The sequence below is a fragment of the Lepisosteus platostomus genome, chromosome 5 (genome assembly GCF_059453375.1).
Source record: "Lepisosteus platostomus isolate fLepPlt1 chromosome 5, fLepPlt1.hap1, whole genome shotgun sequence".
Lineage (NCBI taxonomy): Eukaryota > Metazoa > Chordata > Actinopteri > Semionotiformes > Lepisosteidae > Lepisosteus > Lepisosteus platostomus.
This window is the reverse complement of record NC_142615.1, coordinates 20949944-20971340: the sequence shown is the minus strand read 5'-3', so window position 1 is coordinate 20971340 and position 21397 is coordinate 20949944. Positions and strand designations below refer to the sequence as shown.

At 53.7% G+C, this 21397-nt stretch overlaps 6 non-coding genes across 6 annotated transcripts; 3 read left to right on the top strand and 3 right to left on the bottom strand.

The window, feature by feature from the left end:
- The first annotated feature begins 13765 nt into the window (after positions 1-13765).
- Positions 13766-13837, top strand: trnad-guc (transfer RNA aspartic acid (anticodon GUC)). The gene has a single exon. It is a non-coding gene; the product is annotated as a tRNA-Asp (tRNA).
- A 621-nt stretch (positions 13838-14458) lies between these two features.
- On the bottom strand, positions 14459-14531 carry trnav-cac (transfer RNA valine (anticodon CAC)). Its single transcript has one exon. It is a non-coding gene; the product is annotated as a tRNA-Val (tRNA).
- Positions 14532-15225: 694 nt separating this feature from the next.
- Positions 15226-15297, top strand: trnah-gug (transfer RNA histidin (anticodon GUG)). The gene has a single exon. It is a non-coding gene; the product is annotated as a tRNA-His (tRNA).
- A 573-nt stretch (positions 15298-15870) lies between these two features.
- trnav-aac (transfer RNA valine (anticodon AAC)) lies at positions 15871-15943 on the bottom strand. The gene has a single exon. It is a non-coding gene; the product is annotated as a tRNA-Val (tRNA).
- A 109-nt stretch (positions 15944-16052) lies between these two features.
- Positions 16053-16125, bottom strand: trnaf-gaa (transfer RNA phenylalanine (anticodon GAA)). Its single transcript has one exon. It is a non-coding gene; the product is annotated as a tRNA-Phe (tRNA).
- Positions 16126-17148: 1023 nt separating this feature from the next.
- Positions 17149-17220, top strand: trnad-guc (transfer RNA aspartic acid (anticodon GUC)). Its single transcript has one exon. It is a non-coding gene; the product is annotated as a tRNA-Asp (tRNA).
- The last annotated feature ends 4177 nt before the right edge of the window (positions 17221-21397 follow it).

Sequence of the window (21397 nt, the reverse complement as noted above, 5' to 3'; positions counted from 1 at the left end):
TGAACACTGCACTGAGAAAGAGAGGGGTTCATACACACACACTGACTGGACACTCCAGTACATGAACACTGCACTGAGAGAGAGAGGGGTTCATACAGACACACTGACTGGACACTGGACAGGAGTAAAGAGAGGATCAGAGCATTACCCACCTTCTTTTTCTTCTGTCTCACAGGAGGTGGTGATTGGACCTCCTCCAGCTGGAGTCCGAGGAGGGAGAGAGGGGGCAGGAGAGGGACAGCACAGGGAGAGAAAGAGAGAGACAGGTGAGTCAAGTGTCCCAAGAGCACAGAGACTCTGCTGAGATCACACTCGCAGTGAGTGAGCCTGGGTGTAGCCCACTAATACTGACCCACTGGACACCACAGGACAGAGAGGAGGAGAGAGACACACTGAGGACAGAGAGGAGGAGGAGAGAGACACTGACAGACAGGGCTGAAAGAGAGAGAGACAGAGAGGCAGGGACAGGCAGACAGCAGGCCGAGAGAGACACTGACAGACAGGGCTGAAAGAGAGAGAGACACTGAGACCCAGGGACAGACAAGACGGCAAAACTCCACCACAGACAGGACAGGGGGCAGGGTGGGACCAGCACTGACCTCCTTCCTCTCTCCTGCCGGAAGAGCTGTCTCCACCTTCTCTTCCTCCTGCAAGTCAAGAGACAGGCTGAGAGAGAGACGGGCTGGCGGGACATCGCAGGACAGACAGCCGGGGACAACCCAGCTGGGACAACGCAGGACAGACAGAGAGCAGGGAGACACACGGAGAGAGAGGAGGGAGGGAGACCCAGCCTGGACAACGCAGGACAGACAGAGAGCAGGGAGACACACGGAGAGACACAGGGAGACAGACCCAGCTGGGACAACGCAGGACAGACAGAGAGCAGGGAGACATGGAAAGACACAGGGAGAGAGACAGGGAGAGAGGGACAGACACAGAGAAAAAGAGAGACTCAGACAGAAGGACAGAAAGACAGAAAGAGAGAAGTACAGATGGACAAAAAGACAGAGAAAAGGACAGAAAGACAGAGAAAAGGACAGAAAGACAGATGGACAGAAGGACAGATGGACAGAGAAAAGGATAGATAGTGATGGATAGAAAGACAGAAAAGGACAGAAAGACAGATGGACAGAGAAAAGAACAGAAAGACAGAAGGACAGAGAAAAGGACAGAAGGACAGGACAGAGAAAAGGACAGATGGACAGAGGGACAGATGGACTGAAGGATAGATGGACAGACGGACAGATGGACGGACAGACCGACAGACGGACAGACTGCCCCACTTGCCTCGTCAGACATCTCAGCCTCTCTCCTTGCCCTCCGCACCGGGGAGCCCCAGGCGGGGCCTGGCGGGGCCGGGCGGGCGATGGGGGGCAGGACGGGCGGGGGCAGGGGCAGGGGCACCGCCCCGGGCAGCAGGGGGGGCTCGAGGGGCATGGCGGGGAAGAAGGGGGGGCGGCGGGGCGGGGCGGGCAGGGGCCTGAGGGGGCCGGAGGGGGGGGCCGGGGGCGGGGAGCGGAGGTGGCTCTCGGGCGAGGAGGGGGGGGACACCGAGCGGAACGAGCCGGGCGAGCCCGAGCGGGACGAGCAGGGCGACCCCGGGAGCTCCAGCTGCAGCTCGGCCGCCCTCTCCAGCTTCTGGACGAGCTCAGGGAAGCACGAAGACACCACAGGATTCTGTCCAGCGGGGAGAGGGGGAAACACAACGCAGGGGGGATGAGGAGCAGAGACTACGCCTGGACAGGTGAGTATGTCCAGTGTGTCCAGTGAGAGTGTGGACAGGTGAGTGTGTACAGTGTGTCCAGTCAGAGTCTGGACAGGTGAGTGTGTACAGTGTGTCCAGTAAGAGTCTGGACAGGTGAGTGTGGACAGTAAGAGTCTGGACAGGTGAGTGTGTACAGTGTGTCCAGTAAGAGTCCGGACAGGCGAGTGTGTCCAGTGTGTCCAGTAAGAGTGTGGACAGGTGTGTCCAACAGTAAGAAGCTGTCTTACCCTGTAACCCAGCTCAGGGGAGTTAGGGGGTGCTCTGTCTCCTCCCCAGATCTCACCTTCAGGTCTGGTGAAATGACGGACCACTAGGAGACGCTGGAAACGAGGACACAAGACAGAGGTCAGGTCCACAGAGCTCACTCAATCACTACAGCAAGCAGAGACCTCTCGGCCATCAGGACTGTGGGGGTCAGAGTGGGGAGCTGTAGGGTATCGGGAGTTTAGGAGTCAGTGTGGGGAGCTGTAGGGTATCGGGAGTTTAGGGGTCAGTGTGGAGAGCTGTAGGGTATCGGGAGTTTAGGGGTCAGTGGGGGGAGCTGTAGGGTATCAGGAGTTTAGGGGTCAGTGGGGGGAGCTGTAGGGTATCGGGAGTTTAGGGGTCAGAGTGGGGAGCTGTAGGGTATCGGGAGTTTAGGGGTCAGTGTGGGGAGCTGTAGGGTATCGGGAGTTTAGGGGTCAGTGGGGGGAGCTGTAGGGTATCGGGAGTTTAGGGGTCAGAGTGGGGAGCTGTAGGGTATCGGGAGTTTAGGGGTCAGTGGGGGGAGCTGTAGGGTATCGGGAGTTTAGGGGTCAGAGTGGGGAGCTGTAGGGTATCGGGAGTTTAGGGGTCAGTGGGGGGAGCTGTAGGGTATCGGGAGTTTAGGGGTCAGAGTGGGGAGCTGTAGGGTATCGGGAGTTTAGGGGTCAGAGTGGGGAGCTGTAGGGTATCGGGAGTTTAGGGGTCAGTGTGGGGAGCTGTAGGGTATCGGGAGTTTAGGGGTCAGTGGGGGGAGCTGTAGGGTATCGGGAGTTTAGGGGTCAGAGTGGGGAGCTGTAGGGTATCGGGGGTTTAGGGGTCAGAGTGGGGAGCTGTAGGGTATCAGGAGTTTAGGGGTCAGTGGGGGGAGCTGTAGGGTATCGGGAGTTTAGGGGTCAGAGTGGGGAGCTGTAGGGTATCGGGAGTTTAGGGGTCAGTGGGGGGAGCTGTAGGGTATCGGGAGTTTAGGGGTCAGAGTGGGGAGCTGTAGGGTATCGGGAGTTTAGGGGTCAGAGTGGGGAGCTGTAGGGTATCGGGAGTTTAGGGGTCAGTGTGGGGAGCTGTAGGGTATCGGGAGTTTAGGGGTCAGTGGGGGGAGCTGTAGGGTATCGGGAGTTTAGGGGTCAGAGTGGGGAGCTGTAGGGTATCGGGGGTTTAGGGGTCAGAGTGGGGAGCTGTAGGGTATCAGGAGTTTAGGGGTCAGAGTGGGGAGCTCTAGGGTATCGGGAGTTTAGGGGTCAGAGTGGGGAGCTGTAGGGTATCGGGAGTTTAGGGGTCAGTGTGGGGAGCTGTAGGGTATCGGGAGTTTAGGGGTCAGTGGGGGGAGCTGTAGGGTATCGGGAGTTTAGGGGTCAGAGTGGGGAGCTGTAGGGTATCGGGGGTTTAGGGGTCAGAGTGGGGAGCTGTAGGGTATCGGGAGTTTAGGGGTCAGTGTGGGGAGCTGTAGGGTATCGGGAGTTTAGGGGTCAGTGGGGGGAGCTGTAGGGTATCGGGAGTTTAGGGGTCAGAGTGGGGAGCTGTAGGGTATCGGGAGTTTAGGGGTCAGTGGGGGGAGCTGTAGGGTATCGGGAGTTTAGGGGTCAGAGTGGGGAGCTGTAGGGTATCGGGAGTTTAGGGGTCAGTGGGGGGAGCTGTAGGGTATCGGGAGTTTAGGGGTCAGAGTGGGGAGCTGTAGGGTATCGGGAGTTTAGGAGTCAGTGTGGGGAGCTGTAGGGTATCAGGAGTTTAGGGGTCAGAGTGGGGAGCTGTAGGGTATCGGGAGTTTAGGGGTCAGAGTGGGGAGCTGTAGGGTATCGGGAGTTTAGGGGTCAGTGTGGGGAGCTGTAGGGTATCGGGAGTTTAGGGGTCAGTGGGGGGAGCTGTAGGGTATCGGGAGTTTAGGGGTCAGAGTGGGGAGCTGTAGGGTATCGGGGGTTTAGGGGTCAGAGTGGGGAGCTGTAGGGTATCGGGAGTTTAGGGGTCAGTGGGGGGAGCTGTAGGGTAGATGTGGGGCACCGGGCCCACCACAGGGCGGCCGGTCCAGTCTCGCGGAAGGCGACCGGGTCAGACTTACGGAAAAGCACCGGGACTTGGGCCGGGACCTCTCCCGCTGCCAGTCCGGGTTCGGCCTGACCGGTGTGACCTGTGAAGACGCCAAACAGCCCATCTCCGAGACAGCTCTGACCACATAGCCCAGCCCAGTCGTGTCGCGACTAGGGGCCTTGGGCAGTCTCTACAGTGTGTCCAGTGAGAGTGTGGACAGGTGAGTGTGTACAGTGTGTCCAGTGAGAGTCTGGGACATCCAGAGGCAATCTGTGCTCTCAGAAGGCCATAATGGACCCGCGACCCTGTCTCTTGAGCCGAGGCGTGTCCTCAGTCAAGATCACCACTGGAAGTGTCTCTCCTCGTCTGGAGGTGTTACCGTGAGACCTGGTCTGTCAAGCGCTTTGCGCTGCTATGTGTGTGAAAGGTGCTCTATCAGTGAAGTTTATTATTATTATTATAATACAGAGAGCGCTGCTGGGGGTGGAGAGGCCAGTCGGAGGAGGGCTGGACACTGGACGCTGGACGGCGGGCGGGAGGGGTGGACTTACGACGCCTCGCCGGGCCCGGGTCCTGCTGCGACCGCGCACGGCCGTGCGGCATCTCTGTCGGTCCATCGTCCTGCCGAGACAAGCAGAGTCACAGAGGGGAGGGGAGGGGGCGGAGCCACACAGCTGGGCAGCTTGTTCCCCACCCCCACCACCCTCTGTGTACAGTAGAGCCTCCTGTCCTGACTGGAGGAGCTCACCCAGCTGTGGCTGGAGAGAAGCCAGGGTATCGGCTTCAACCACAGGGCTGGGCGGCTTGTTCCCCACCCCCACCACCCTCTGTGTACAGTAGAGCCTCCTGTCCTGACTGGAGGAGCTCACCCAGCTGTGTCTGGAGAGGAGCCAGGGTATCAGCTTTGTTCCACACCCCCGCCACCCTCTGTGTACAGAAGAGCCTCCTGTCCTGACTGGAGAAGCTCACCCAGCTGTGTCTGGAGAGAAGCCAGGGTATCGGCTTCAACCACAGGGCTGGGCAGCTTGTTCCCCACCCCCACCACTCTCTGTGTAGAGGTGCACCTCCTCTCAATATCTTTTTACAGCACGATCACACCCATAAGAGTTGAGTAACGGTAAAAAAAACAACGTATTTCTCCACTTATTTTGTTATTTCTCGCCAGCAGCACTTTTGACTGACTTACCGATTTCACGGGGATACTGAAGAGCGATTTTGAAGCTGAAACTAACGATCTAAGTCGAAGTAACTTTATTGGAAGAAACACGTGTTTAGAAAAGACTATATAGCGCTTTCCTCCTCTTCTCTCTTCACTCCTCTGAGCTCACGGGGCTCCGGCGCCGCCACCCGCTAGAATCCGCCGCTCTGTGACGTCAGGCGGCTCATTGTGACGCCTCCGTGACGTCGCCCCCGACGCGCACACGGCTCGGCCGCGAAACAAAAATGGCCGACATTTTTCACGGTTGTTGTTTTTTTTTGGGTGGACATTTTATTTTTCCAACTCCCTGTACGACCCCGGTAGTCTGGACAGGCAGGGGAAACGGGTCCAGGTGTTTCCGGCCCAAGGGTTACAAAAGCTGCACTTGAATTTAAAGACAAAATCACGTCGAGGGCGCATTCAGCACCCCCACGTCCAACACGGGTTTCCGTGGGGTTTGGTTCAGTGAAATTAGCATCCCCCCCGAACCCCAAATCAAAGAAAGACCAACCTCCACTCCCCTCTAGCGCCCACGTCCAAAAAACACGGGTACCCCCCCGTCCTGCGGGGAAAAGAAACGCCATTTTCTTTTCCGAGCGCTGCGTGGGACCTCACGACCCCCCCCACCCCCCAAAAAAAAAAACCGGCTTCGCAGACGAGGAAAACCAGGCACGTCGACCTCTCTACAACACCACCCGGCTGTTTCTGTTTCAAACCGTGGGAAAAAAATAAATACAATTTCGCCCCTCACCGACCGCCGCGCAAAAAAACACAACTTCACGCTACAGAAACGGCCTGTGTGAGGGGGGGCACGGGAAAAAAAATAAAACCTGCGTGTTTTCGGCAGAGTAAGCTCAGCGGGGAAACTCCCTGAATCTCGGGGTTGCTTCTTGAACCCCGAAAACGACCTTTTTTCTCTCTCTCGTTTTCTTGGTGTCTGGGACGTTCACGAACTCCACCGCGTCGGTGCGATTCCCAGCGGGACTTGAAAAAGAACATTTATATTTATCAACCTACTAGTAATACTGGGTGGATGTCACGTTCCCCAAAGTTCAGTGCCTCTCTCTAATAAAGTAGAAATGCGACATTAAACTCCATTCGAAACGGGAGAAATCACCAGGACACGATACACCTTGCTCCGGACGATGGGAGAAGACCTGTACCTTCACGAGTCCGGGTTGTGAAAACGTCTTCTGGCAGTTCAAAACGTTTCGAAGAGACTACAGCGCTACCCTGTTTTCCATTTCTATCATGTATTATTATACAGTCATAAGTATCTGTCCTGATCAGAGAGTCCCCCTCTCACTGCCAGGACTGAAGCCCAGTGCAGCACGAATAATAATAATAATTAATAAGTCTGGACCCTCCATTCAGAGCTCTTCCCAGGTCAGGGGGATCCCCTCCAGCCCCCCCAGTGTGCAGCCCCCACCTGGATGATGCTCCAGTCCGCTCAGCACACAGCAGCTCTCAGTGGGGAGGAGAGCAGAGGGATGGAGCCAGTTCAGAGACGGGGGGTGATAAGGAGGCCATGATGGGTCAAGACCAGGGGGGGAATCAGGCCAGGACACTGGGGTAACACCCCTACTCTTCTCCAGAAACACCCCGGGATTGTTAATGAGCACAGAGAGTCAGGACCTCGGTTTGACGTCTCATCTGAAGGACGGCGCCTGTTTACAGTCCAGTGTCCCCGTCACTATACTGGGGCATCAGGACCCACACAGACCGCAGGATGAGAGCCCCCTGCTGGCCCTACTAACACCTCTCCCAGCAGCAACCTCAGTTTTTCCCAGGAGTCTCCCCTCCAGGTACTGACCAGGCTCCCACCTGCTGGGCTCCAGTGGGGAGGGGGCTGCCAGCTGGGAGCTGCAGGGTGAGATGGCTGCTGGGCAAACGAGGGCTAAAGAGCTTCCTAGGACACCCTGGACTTCGTGGTCGACTTCCTTCTCTTCAGACGGAGGAGGTTTGAAATCTGTCTCGTTTCAAGGAGTATTGGACACGATGCCCCCCCTGCTATATCCCCGCCAACTGGTGGCACGCCGACGACGAGGGCTCTCGGCCTCAATCCATCAACCACAAACTCTCCGGGATGAAAGAGAAGGACAGACTCTGCACGTTCGTTTCGGGGGGGGGGAGAGGGAAAAAAACAAAAGCTAAACAGATTTTATTTTAATTTTTTTATTGATGCTTAACAAAAGAACAAAATTTACAATACAGATTAATGTCAAGGGTTTATTTAGTGACCCCCCCCCCCCATCTTACGATCATCACAGGACCTTAAAATAATACTTAATAATACAAGGTCATGCAGACGGTCTGAGGACTCAGGTGGAGATAATGTGAAAGTTTTCCACAGTCCAGTCTGGGGTCCCTTAGCTTCAGTCCAGTCTGGGGTCCCTTAGCTTCAGTCCAGACTGGGGTCTGGGGTCCCTCAGCTTCAGTCCAGTCCAGTCTGGGGCCCCTCAGCTTCAGTCCAGCACAGACTGGGGTCCCTCAGCTTCGGTCCAGCACAGACTGGGGTCCCTCAGCTTCGGTCCAGTCCACTGGGGCCCCTCAGCTCCGGTCCAGTCCAGTCTGGGGTCCCTCAGCTCCAGTCCAGTCCAGTCTGGTGTCCCTCAGCTTCAGTCCAGCACAGACTGGGGTCCCTCAGCTTCGGTCCAGCACAGTCTGGGGTCCCTCAGCTTCAGTCCAGACTGGGGTCCCTCAGCTTCGGTCCAGCACAGTCTGGTGTCCCTCAGCTCCAGTCCAGTCCAGTCTGGTGTCCCTCAGCTCCGGTCCAGTGCAGTCTGGGGTCTCTCAGCTTCGGTCCAGCACAGTCTGGTGTCCCTCAGCTCCAGTCCAGTCCAGTCTGGTGTCCCTTGGCTCCAGTCCAGTCCAGTCTGGTGTCCCTCAGCTCCAGTCCAGTCCAGTCCAGTCCTTGGTGGGGAAGGCGACTCCGATCTTAGCTGGCACAGAACCAGGAAAGGAACCTAGAAAGAATATTGTTATTGCAGGTGTGAGGGACACAGACACAGACGTCACCATGACATCAAACAGCAAGAGGAGACTCTTCCTTGAATCACAGACATGACCGGGCGGCGCCCCCCTGTCTGCTCACCTGCACCTCCTCTTCTTCTTCTTGTCCTTCCCGGCAGCCTGCTCCTCCTCTCCCTCGCTCTTCCTCTCCTGACCTACAGTCTCCACCGCCTCCATCAGCTCGTCCTGATCATCGCTCTCCACCGACACGCAGCTCAGGGAGTTTAAAAAGACGCACCAGCGCTTCTGAAGCAGAGACAGGAGAGTCACGTTAAGAGTCGGACTGGACACTCCAGTACATGAACACTGCACTGAGAGAGAGAGAGGGGTTCATACAGACACACAACTGGACACTCCAGTACATGAACACTGCACTGAGAGAGAGAGAGAGAGAGAGGGGTTCACACAGACACACTGACTGGACACTGACTGGACACTGGACAAGAGTAAAGAGAGGATCAGAGCATTACCCACCTTCTAATTCTTCTGTCTCACAGGAGGTGCTGATTGGACCTCCTCCAGCTGGAGTCCGAGGAGGGAGAGAGGGGGCAGGAGAGGGACAGCACAGGGAGAGGAAGAGAGAGACAGGTGAGTCAAGTGTCCCAAGAGCACAGAGACTCTGCTGAGATCACACTCGCGGTGAGTGAGCCTGGGTGTAGCCCACTAATACTGACCCACTGGACACCACAGGACAGAGAGGAGGAGGAGTAGAGAGACACACTGCCTGGACACCACAGGACAGAGAGGAGGAGGAGAGAGACACACTGCCTGGACACCACAGGACAGAGAGGAGGAGGAGAGAGACATACTGACTGGACACCACAGGACAGAGAGGAGGAGGAGAGAGACACACTGACTGGACACCACAGGACAGAGAGGAGGAGGAGAGAGACACACTGAGGACAGAGAGGAGGAGGAGAGAGACACTGACAGACAGGGCTGAAAGAGAGAGAGACACTGAGACCCAGGGACAGACAAGACGGCGAAACTCCACCACAGACAGGACAGGAGGCAGGGTGGGACCAGCACTGACCTTCTTCCTCTCTCCTGCCGGAGGAGCTGTCTCCACCTCCTCTTCCTCCTGCAAGTCAAGAGACAGGCTGAGAGAGAGACGGGCTGGTGGGACATCGGCGAACAGAGCTGAAGGCAGAGAGTCGGGGAGACAGGCCCAGCTGGGACAACGCAGGACAGACAGAGAGACAGACAGAAAGGAAGGAGAAAGAGACAGAGATGAAGGCACAGAAAGACAGCGGGCAAAGAGAAAGATTGAGATTGAGGGACAAACAAACCGAGAGAGAGAGAGGAAGGAGAGAGAGAGAGACAGATCGAGGGACAGACAGACTGACAGACGGGGCTGAAAGAGAGAGACAGAGAGGCAGGGACAGACAGACAGCAGGGCGAGAGAGAGACAGAGATCGAGGGACAATAATTTGGTTTCGGAATTTATTCTGAAAATATACAATCATTCACTCCTGAAAAATATCGAGTTCAAATTATACATTATGTACAATATTGTAATCAACATATGGCTAATCATCAAAAATAAAAATAAAAAACTGTACTGGGGGACACAGCTGGCTGTGCTGCTCTGGACAGAACACACTGAGGTCCAGTTTCCACCTCCTGCAGGATCAAACAGCACCTCAACTGGCTCTCCAGTGAACAGAGGGACAGACAGAGAGGCTTCAGGCTGCAGGTTGACAGTGTCTCTGTGAGCTGAAAGACGATCAGGACAGAGGATGATATAAGAACACACTCTGTCAAGAATATAGAGCCCTCTAGTGACCCTACTGTAGACCTGCTTACCACCCACAGTGACGATCACAGTGCTGATACTGCTTCCCTTAAGGTCTCTCTCTGTGTAGTTGCCCTGATCAGCTGGAGTGAGGGAGCGGAGTGTCAGAGAGCTGTTCTGCACTGACACTCACTGTTCGTACCTGGGGCCAGGGAGCCCTGCGCTGCTCAGTAAGACTATACGAGACTGGACAGATCCTGCAGGATCAAACAGCACCTCCACTGGACCAGCAGTGTGGAGAGGGAGAGAGAGAGAGGCACCAGGCTGCAGGCTATGGACTTCCGAGTGAGCTGAAAAGGGACAGGTAGAAACATGTTGAATATTTAGTTTTACAACAATACCTTGAGTTTGGACTGCGATCAGCTTCATTTTGTATTTCAGCTGTGAAAATGCAATTTCAAAAATGCACGCCCCAGTCATGTTAGGTTCAAGTTACAGTTGCATCACAACTCAATACATTTGCAATTCACTTCAAATGTTTTTGTTTGATCCAGTCTTTCCTCACCTAAAGGAGATACTTACTTTTAACACCTTTTATTTCTTCTGGGAGGTTAACTGGCTTCTGAGATAATTGTTCCTGGTGTTTGTGTTGTATAGGCCTTGCAATGGAGGGGTGAGAAAAAATTGACTTATTACATTATAATGAATAATAATTGCTTACACTTATATAGTGCTTTTCTGGACACTCCACTCAAAGCGCTTTACAGGTAATGGGGACTCCCCTCCACCACCACCACCAGTGTGCAGCATCCACCTGGATGATGCGACGGCAGCCATAGTGCGCCAGAACGCTCCCCACACACCAGCTATCAGTGGGGAGGAGAACAGAGTAATGAAGCCAATTCATAAATGGGGGTTATTAGGAGGCCATGATTGGTAAGGGTCAATGGGAAATTTGGCCAGGACATTGGGGTAAAACCCCTACTCTTTTCGAGAAACACCCTGGGATTTTTAATGACCACAGAGAGTCAGGACCTCGGTTTTACGTCTCATCCGAAGGACGGCGCCAGTTTACAGTCCAGTGTCCCCATCACTAGACTGGGGCATTAGGACCCACACAGACCGCAGGGTGAGCACCCCCTGCTGGCCCCATTAACACCTCTTCCAGCAGCCACCTTAGTTATTATTGTCGAGAAGGAAAGAATATTAGGAACATGAAAAGGCTGAATGTCTTAAATCCATTTTTTATACTGAAACAGAGAGGCACACACACGTCATTACAAACACACACCCGCACAGAGACGTCCTCAAGCGCCTTGTTCACAATTATGGGCTCCAACAGGAACAAAAAACGCCAGCCTGACAACTCGAGCATTCAAACCAAGAACCCAACACGTACTCACATTGGCAGCCTGTGCAGAAAAGCAGAAAGAACCACAAGCCTTCTCTATTGGGAGGAAAAACACACAGTCCCTCTCTCACACTCCTGATTTCCTTAAATAGCTCATTCTTCATCTCTGGCTCCTACATACAGTATAGCAGCACTCAGTCTGCTTTGAGTAAGTCATAAATCCAAGATTTGTTTTATCTGTTCCTCTTGTTTAGGCCTAGAGCTGCTTTTCATAAAAGAGCTGTTTGCATAAATAGCTAGGGTTACAGCTGAAGACACCAGCTTCATCCCCCAGTGTGTTGTACGTCGGGAGCAAGAGAAGAGGGCCAGGCCGTGCCTTTTCATAGGTTCTCAGAGGCAGATTTAGCCCCTCATGCATTGTAGAGAGATAGACAGGCCCGCGCGCACACAGTTAGAGCTGCACCTTCACACAGAGTCAGACCCGCACAGACACGTCCTCTTGTTTAAACAAATACACAAACCTGACGGCGCTCACAATGATCCAGACACACACACACACACACACACACACACACACACACACACACACACACACACACACACACACGTGACATCAGCAGTCACTCTCGCACACTGGACCCCAGCTCAGTCCACACCTCCAGCTCCTGCGAACCGCTTCGAACAAACTGCATTAAGAAAATTAGGTTGCGTTCCGGTAGCAGGTCATCCTGGGCACCAGTGTGAGTTACACACTCATTTGTAAAAGCCCTTCCGCATCATCGGGCATGCTTCACAGTGCTGGACCTGGGGTGTGGGTGCTGTCTGTGTGGAGTTTGCATGTTCTCTCCCTGGTCCGTGGGGGTTTCCTCCAGGTGCTCCAGTTTCCACCCACAGTCCAGGGAGAGGCTGCCACTTTCACTGGCCAGTGCACCGTCGCCGTGGCAGCATGGTGGGTCGGATCTGATTTCAGTCTTTATTTCCTTTTTTAGAGATCCTGTAACCAGGACCTGTTCACTGCCACGACGGACAGGGAAGCACGTCATCACTGGACATCCTCTTACCTCCTGTGGCAAAGGGCAGCTGATGAAGCTTTGTGCTCGCCGGATCATGGCAATCGCCACTCCACCCTGATCCTGGCTCAGCACAGGGCACCTGGGTTCACTCCCTTCAGACTAAAGAGACTCAGTTCCTCCGGCCTGTCAGTGTGAGACACTCCCTTCAGACTAAAGAGACTCAGTTTCTTCAATCTGTCAGTGTGGGACGCTCCCTTCAGACAAAAGAGACTCAGTTTCTTCAATCTGTCATTGTGGGACGCTCCCTTCAGACTAAAGAGACTCAGTTTCTTCAATCTGTCAGTGTGAGACACCCCCTTCAGACTAAAGAGACTCAGTTCCTCCGGCCTGTCAGTGTGAGACACTCCCTTCAGACTAAAGAGACTCAGTTTCTTCAATCTGTCAGTGTGGGACGCCTACACCAGCTTCGAATGCCTGTACACAATACCGCGGACCGCCTGCCAGACCAAATTCTGGGCTTACAGCAAACCACCCATTACATACACCGGTGTCTTCCCCGGGCCAGAGGAATTCAGGAACTCACGTTTACTCCGTCATCTCGGGCGATTCTCGCAGGGAGCAGAGATTTCCCAATCGATCAGAGAGAGTCGGGACTTTTTTTTTAAAAAAAAGAGGAGTCCATACCTCTTAGTAATGTGAGCGCTGACCGTCTCTCCTACCGATGGGAAGTTCTGCGCCTTCTGGAGCATCCGAAGACTAAGCCAAATTCGTTGTAACAGAAAGAATAAGGTTCTGGATCCCGAGATGAAGTAAAACAGATGAGTGTATTGCATGCAAGGAACAATAAAGCCGAAGTCTTGTTTCCCGCAAGAAACAACAAAACCGAAGTATTGTTCGATGTGCCGGTACAAACTTTTAGGTTATATAGTCCTTCCTTGCTGCTTCAGACCTCATTCGGTGTTATGGTAAGGGGGGGGGGTCATGGTATTTGGCCAGTTAAGAGACCCTGGCCAAATGGTCAGTTTAAGATGATGCCCCCTCGCATCTGGAATCCTTATCAGTTAACCCCCTTTCCTGCCATAAACCCCTGTTGCTTAGAAGTCTAATTTTCAGGCAGAACTGACTTAAGTTAACCCTTCTTACATCTTGTCTCTTACTTCAGCCCTCTTCCATTTGCTAGTTCAAAGTTGTACAACCCATTTGTATCTGGTAAGCGGCGCAGTCGTCGTGCACAAAGAACGCTTTGAAAAGCGTCAAAGGCAAGTTATTCCGAGTTGGTCGTTTGTGTTTTCCGTTCAGACGCGAGATGCTGAAATGATCTCTCGGCTCCTCGGTTGTCATTTCTGCTCCGTAAAGGAATCACAGCACGCGTCGGCTTCCAGCACGGTGGGTCGGGACACGATGCCGGGGGTCGGAGAGAGCGATGTCTTCCTCGTTAGTATAGTGGCAAGTATCCCCGCCTGTCACGCGGGAGACCGGGGTTCGATTCCCCGACGGGGAGTAGCTTTTCTTTCACCTCCTTAGAGAAATGACTGCCTTTCATTTCTCTGTTTTCTTTCACAGCGTCGTGCACCTTTTCATTGCTCTCGCTTTCAGAGCCTCCGCACGGCAGTCGACTCGACATCAGGAAGCACATTGAAGTGAAAGCAGGAAGCGCTGCGACATGCACTGTGCAGATCCCGCCACACTAAGAGGTGAGTGGGTCTGTTCGATGCACAAAGAACGCTTTGAGAAGCGTCAAAGGCAAGTCATTCCGAGTTGGTCGTTTGTGTTTTCCGTTCAGACGCGAAATGCTGAAATGATCTCTCGGCTCCTCGGTTGTCATTTCTGCTCCGTAAAGGAATCACAGCACGCGTCGGCTTCCAGCACGGTGGGTCGGGACACGATGCCGGGGGTCGGAGAGAGCGATGTCTTCCTCGTTAGTATAGGACCTGTCACCTGTCCCCACCTGTCACGCGGGAGACTGGGGTGCATCAGGACGCGACTTGAAGTGAAAGCAGGATGCGCTGTGACATGCACTGTGCAGATCCCGCCACACTAAGAGGTGGGTCCAGTGGGTCTGTTCGATCACAGCGCTAGGCGAATCCCCAATCCCCTTTTGTGCCTGGCGACAAAAGAAGTCTGTTTCCGCCCGGTTTCGAACCGGGGACCTTTCGCGTGTGAGGCGAACGTGATAACCACTACACTACGGAAACGGTGGTAAGACGTGCCAGGCGGCCCAGCGCTGAGCTTCGCCAATGCGATTTAGCTGCTTCCAGTGCCTTTATTGGAGTGCGCTGATGGACCGTGCTCTCTCTCCAGAGACCAGCACGCCTGTCATGGACGGAGCAGGAAAGGCGGCGCCACATTCTACAGCCCTCTCCACGCAATCGACGAAATCGGGCTACTGAAGTGGAGAAAATCGCCTCTCCAGAAAGTGCAAATATCATCTTGGAGACTATAAATCCTATTGCCGAAGGTCAGCCCTGTCTACCAGAGTAACCCTCCCACAGCGATGATCAGCTCGTCTCACACGCGAGAAGTTTCGGTTGGAAACAAGCGCCCCCTCTTCTCGCACGTTTTGCACGTTCGAGTAGTTTTAATGCGGCTCTTTCGTACACGGTGCTGATCTTTTGGAAAGCAGGAGGCAAAACCGAGTCGAACCGCCTGGGTGAAAACCAGGAACCCTAACCGCTAGACTATATGGCAGCGAACAACCATGCTGTTCCCGGCATCATGCAAGCAAACTACATAAATATGAGAAAACACGCAAGAGAGTTGTCACTCAGAGTGTCGAAGGGTCGATGTATACTGGGGCTCAGTTGAAATGCAACGTCAGGACTTTTCCGAATTATGTCACACGAAGAGAGCACAGCCCTTTCCGCCCTGCCGCGTGTGTCTCGGTAACTCGCTGTGATCGTATAGTGGTCAGTACTTTGCGTTGTGGCCGCAACAACCCCGGTTCGAATCCGGGTCACGGCAGAATAGGGACGTCTGCTTTTACTACTCGCACGAATGAAGGCAAAAAAAAGCCAATCGACGTGAACGAACGGCGCTTTACAGAGGAGTACTGCCTGACTGGATCGTTGATGAACGACAGAGGCCACTCCGACCTCTTCTCGGTTTTCTTCAATGACTTACTAAGGATCTTCTTCACATTCGCCCATGCAGGGGAAGCCAGTTACACCAAAGCAAACGCAGGAAAGTGCATTTCAAGCAGAGACCAGGAGGGACTTGTTTACACCGAGAGTGGGCGGAGAATGGAACAATGCGCCCAGCCCTGTTGCTGGAGCCGATTCTTGATGAGCTCTTGGCTCACTAAGAGGCCCCCGCTGGATGCTAATCTTTCTGTTGTTCTTGCAGGTCCTGCGCTGCTTTTGAGCCGACAGAGCTCGACCTGGTCTGTCGGCACAGCCCAATTGCAAATGATCGGCTCCGCGTACAGAAGGAACGTGCGTTTGGTACAAGAGTGCACGAAGGCACCGGAAATACATTGGGAACAAATGACCGGTCGCTCAAGACCTCTGTGAAGTACAGGAGCGTGCAAAACGAGGCTGTTTCCGCCCGGTCTCGAACCGGGGACCTTTCGCGTGTTAGGCGAACGTGATAGCCGCTACACTACGGAAACCTGTAGGGACTGCTGCTGGTGTCTCGCTTGCGTTTCGGGCTGAGAAAGGGACGCGTCACTTTAGGCAGGTGGCGCTGGAGAGAGGAACAAAGGGCGCGATGAAACAAAATGCCGAAACCCGGGATCGAACCAGGGACCTTTAGATCTTCAGTCTAACGCTCTCCCAACTGAGCTATTTCGGCGGTGCGCAAAGCCCACAGCCACCTGCTCCAGCCTTCCTGTGTTGTGGCATGAGCGCACCAAGAGTAGCGGGAGAGTGTTGCAGGAACGTCACTCAGAAGGAAAGCCACCCAGCTGCGCCCTCTGAGCTCTGTCCAGTGCATCTTCCTCGCATGGACTCCTGCCTGCGACGGGCGGGAAACAATTAGCAAGAACAGAACGACACCCCATGGGTGTCTCATGACCGCACCTTAGGTTGTGACACGTGCAGGTGTGAGGGGTTGCCGGGCTACTTTGGAGCAGAGCTTGGGCGGAGGGGGGGCGGGAAAGCAGACAAAGAGGTGACACCTCAAGGTCTGCACGATCACAGCTCTCCGCCGCCCCAGGCTTCCGCTCGATAAGCTACTGGACACACCCGCCCCTCCTCACACAGAACGTGGAAAAGCCCCCGAGTGGGAGGGCTCTCTCTTCCTCCCAGGAGCTCTTGGACACGACGCCCAGACAGGGCGCGGGGAGCCGCCGCCTGCAAACACGGCTCCAGGCAGGACTCCACTCCGCAGGAGCCGCAGAGCAGAGGAGATGAGGGCAGCTTAGTCCTGTGCAGAGACCTGAGCTGTTGTTGCTGTGGATGCTGTCTTTTCTGCACTCGGGGTAGGAGTGAATATTGAGTTGCCCTTAGAAATGAAGCAGAGCACTTCAACGGCACTGGTGTGTGTGTGTGTGCGCCCTGGTGATTCTGGGAGACAGATCGAACCTGGGCTAAAAGAGAGGGGGCTTAGCCCTCTTCCATTTGCTAGTTCAAAGTTGTACAACCCCTTTGTATCTGCTAGGCGGCGCAGTCGACGTGCACAAAGAACGCTTTGAAAAGCGTCAAAGGCAAGTCATTCCGAGTTGGTCGTTTGTGTTTTCCGTTCAGACGCGAAATGCTGAAATGATCTCTCGGCTCCTCGGTTGTCATTTCTGCTCCGTAAAGGGATCACAGCACGCGTCGGCTTCCAGCATGCTGGGTCGGGACACGATGCCGGGGGTTGGAGACAGCGATGTCTTCCTCGTTAGTATAGTGGCAAGTATCCCCGCCTGTCACGCGGGAGACCGGGGTTCGATTCCCCGACGGGGAGTAGCTTTTCTTTCACCTCCTTAGAGAAATGACTGCCTTTCACTTCTCTGTTTTCTTTCACAGCGTCGTGCACCTTTTCATTGCTCTCGCTTTCAGAGCCTCCGCACGGCACACGACTCGACATCAGGAAGCACATTGAAGTGAAAGCAGGAAGCGCTGCGACATGCACTGTGCAGATCCCGCCACACTAAGAGGTGAGTGGGTCTGTTCGATGCACAAAGAACGCTTTGAGAAGCGTCAAAGGCAAGTCATTCCGAGTTGGTCGTTTGTGTTTTCCGTTCAGACGCGAAATGCTGAAATGATCTCTCGGCTCCTCGGTTGTCATTTCTGCTCCGTAAAGGGATCACAGCACGCGTCGGCTTCCAGCACGGTGGGTCGGGACACGATGCCGGGGGTCGGAGAGAGCGATGTCTTCCTCGTTAGTATAGGACCTGTCACCTGTCCCCACCTGTCACGCGGGAGACTGGGGTACATCAGGACGCGCCTTGAAGTGAAAGCAGGATGCGCTGTGACATGCACTGTGCAGATCCCGCCACACTAAGAGGTGAGTGGGTCTGTTCGATCACAGCGCTAGGCGAATCCCCAATCCCCTTTTGTGCCTGGCGACAAAAGATGTCTGTTTCCGCGCGGTTTCGAACCGGGGACCTTTCGCGTGTGAGGCGAACATGATAACCACTACACTACGGAAACGATGGTAAGACGTGCCCAGCGGCCTAGCGCTGAGCTTCGCCAATGCGATTCAGCTGCTTCCAGTGCCTTTATTGGAGTGCGCTGATGGACCGTGCTCTCTCTCCAGAGACCAGCACGCCTTTTCATGGACGGAGCAGGAAAGGCGGCGCCACATTCTACAGCCCTCTCCACGCAATCGACGAAATCGGGCTACTGAAGTGGAGAAAATCGCCTCTCCAGAAAGTGCAAATATCATCTTGGAGACTATATATCCTATTGCCGAAGGTCAGCCCTGTCTACCAGAGTAACCCTCCCACAGCGATGATCAGCTCGTTTCACACGCGAGAAGTTTCGGTTGGAAACAAGCGCCCCCTCTTCTCGCACGTTTTGCACGTTCTAGTAGTTTTAATGCGGCTCTTTCGTACACGGTGCTGATCTTTTGGAAAGCAGGAGGCAAAACCGAGTCGAACCGCCTGGGTGAAAACCAGGAACCCTAACCGCTAGACTATATGGCAGCGAACAACCATGCTGTTCCCGGCATCATGCAAGCAAACTACATAAATATGAGAAAACACGCAAGAGAGTTGTCACTCAGAGTGTCGAAGGGTCGATGTATACTGGGGCTCAGTTGAAATGCAACGTCAGGACTTTTCCGAATTATGTCACACGAAGAGAGCACAGCCCTTTCCGCCCTACCGCGCGTGTCTCGGTAACTCGCTGTGATTGTATAGTGGTCAGTACTTTGCGTTGTGGCCGCAACAACCCCGGGTCGAATCCGGGTCACGGCAGAATAGGGGCGTCTGCTTTTACTACTCGCACGAATGAAGGCAAAAAAAAAAGCCAATCGATGTGAACGAACGGCGCTTTACAGAGGAGTACTGCCTGACTGGATCGTTGATGAACGACAGAGGCCACTCCGACCTCTTCTCGGTTTTCTTCAATGACTTACTAAGGATCTTCTTCAGATTCGCCCATGCAGGGGAAGCCAGTTACACCAAAGCAAACGCAGGAAAGTGCATTTCAAGCAGAGACCAGGAGGGACTTGTTTACACCGAGAGTGGGCGGAGAATGGAACAATGCGCCCAGCCCTGATGCTGGAGCCGATTCTTGATGAGCTCTTGGGCTCACTAAGAGGCCCCCGCTGGATGCTAATCTTTCTGTTGTTCTTGCAGGTCCTGCGCTGCTTTTGAGCCGATAGAGCTCGTCCTGGTCTGTCGGCACAGCCCAATTGCAAATGATCGGCTCCGCGTACAGAAGGAACGTGCGTTTGGTACAAGAGTGCACGAAGGCACCGGAAATACATTGGGAACAAATGACCGGTCGCTCAAGGAAACCTGCACGGACCGCTGCTGGTGTCTCGCTTGCGTTTCGGGCTGAGAAAGGGACGCGTCACTTTAGGCAGGGGGCGCTGGAGAGAGGAACAAAGGGCGCGATGAAACAAAATGCCGAAACCCGGGATCTTTAGATCTTCAGTCTAACGCTCTCCCAACTGAGCTATTTCGGCGGTGCGCAAAGCCCACAGCCACCTGCTCCAGCCTTGCTGTGTTGTGGCGTGAGCGCACCAAGAGTAGCGGGAGAGTGTTGCAGGAACGTCACTCAGAAGGAAAGCCACCCAGCTGCGCCCTCTGAGCTCTGTCCAGCGCATCTTCCTCGCATGGACTTCTGCCTGCGACGGGCAGGGAACAATTAGCAAGAACAGAACGACACCCCATGGGTGTCTAATGACCACACCTTAGGTTGTGACACGTGCAGGTGTGAGGGGTTCCCGGGCTACTTTGGAGCAGAGCTTGGGCGAAGGGGGGCGGGAAAGCAGACAAAGAGGTGACACCTCAAGGTCTGCACGATCACAGCTCTCCGCCGCCCCAGGCTTCCGCTCGATAAGCTACTGGACACACCCGCCCCTCCTCACACAGACCGTGGAAAAGCCCCCGAGTGGGAGGGCTCTCTCTTCCTCCCAGGAGCTCTTGGACACGACGCACAGACAGGGCGCGGGGAGGCGCCGCCTGCAAACACGGCTCCAGGCAGGACTCCACTCCGCAGGAGCCGGAGAGCAGAGGAGATGAGGGCAGCTTAGCTCCTGTGCAGAGACCTGATCTGTTGTTGCTGTGTACGCTGTCCTTTCTGTTCTCGGGGTAGGACATCAGGAAGCACATTGAAGCACTGCGACATGCACTGTACAGATCCCGCCACCACTGGGCCCGATTTCTCCGGATCGAAACCGGGCGGAAACAGGCCCGTTTCGTTTGTTGCCACACACACTGTTTGGGGATTCGCCTAGCGCTGTGATCGAACAGACCCACTCACCTCTTAGTGTGGCGGGATCTGCACAGTGCATGTCGCAGCGCATCCTGCTTTCACTTCAATGCATGTCCTGATGTACCCCGGTCTACCGCGTGACAGGTGGGGATACTTGCTACTATACTAACGAGGAAGACATCGCTCTCTGCTTAGTGTGCAAAACACTTACTTGCAGCATTGTGGGTGCTGTGGTTTAAATGCTATTGGTTTGTGAACAGAATACCCCTATCCCAGTGCATTGTGCCACATTAAATAAACGCACGAGAAAAAGAGATTCAGAACGCAAAGCTGTGTCAGTGTTCTGTGTAAAAAATCGGTTTGAACATCATGGGAGCTGTTTTTAATAAGCTGCTGAGTAAAGAATATTTTAATCTTCCTGCTGTCAGTAGTATTGTGCATATAGATGACTCTTACCTGAATGAAAACAGGACGTAAAGGAAGGGTTTGAGAATTCAGACAAAGCTTTATTCGCGTGCTTACAGTCTGAGTAATTGGAGACTGCACTATTCTGTTGCCTATAGTCATATACGGGTTTTTCGCATGAAGCCGTATTGAACAGTATTTCTTGCGTTGTGAACTTGTGTATACAGCGGTCCCCCGGGTTCCAGTTAGTGCGTAATTACGCATCGATGAAAAACCGGAGGTTTAAAAAAAGATAATTAGCTCACTGATACTTTGATGTAGAGGCTGTGGAAATATCCACGTCGTGGTCTTTAAAATGCATTTGGTTTGAAGGCGTTCTGTGCGTCCGTTGCGAAGATATGGACAAAATAATATTCGTGCTTGGTCAAAAAAATGTCATATAAATGAAAAAGTAAAGGCTGAGAAAGCATTCACAATGTGTTTTATACACAAGTATTCTCGCGATTCTTAGAGGTTTCGTGTAAACGCTACAGGCGTGCCAAAATCGTTTTTGAACTTCAAGCTAACTTTACCCCAGTCTGGTACCGTAGGTCACGTAGCTTAAAATCCCAGTCATGTTTTTTTTTCCTATCTTCTTCTATCATAACGTACTATTTCGGACTGTCACAAAGGGCTTGATTTCGTTAAATGCATGTATTCATACCCTTTCTGGGAAACTTGTATTTCAAGAAATTCACACAGCTTGCGAGAAATGAAATTCAATTCTTGATTATCAGTGCAGAAGAAATATTACCAGCTGGCAAAAAAAGGTTTTTTTTTAACCGGAAAGTTGTGATGCAAGACACGGA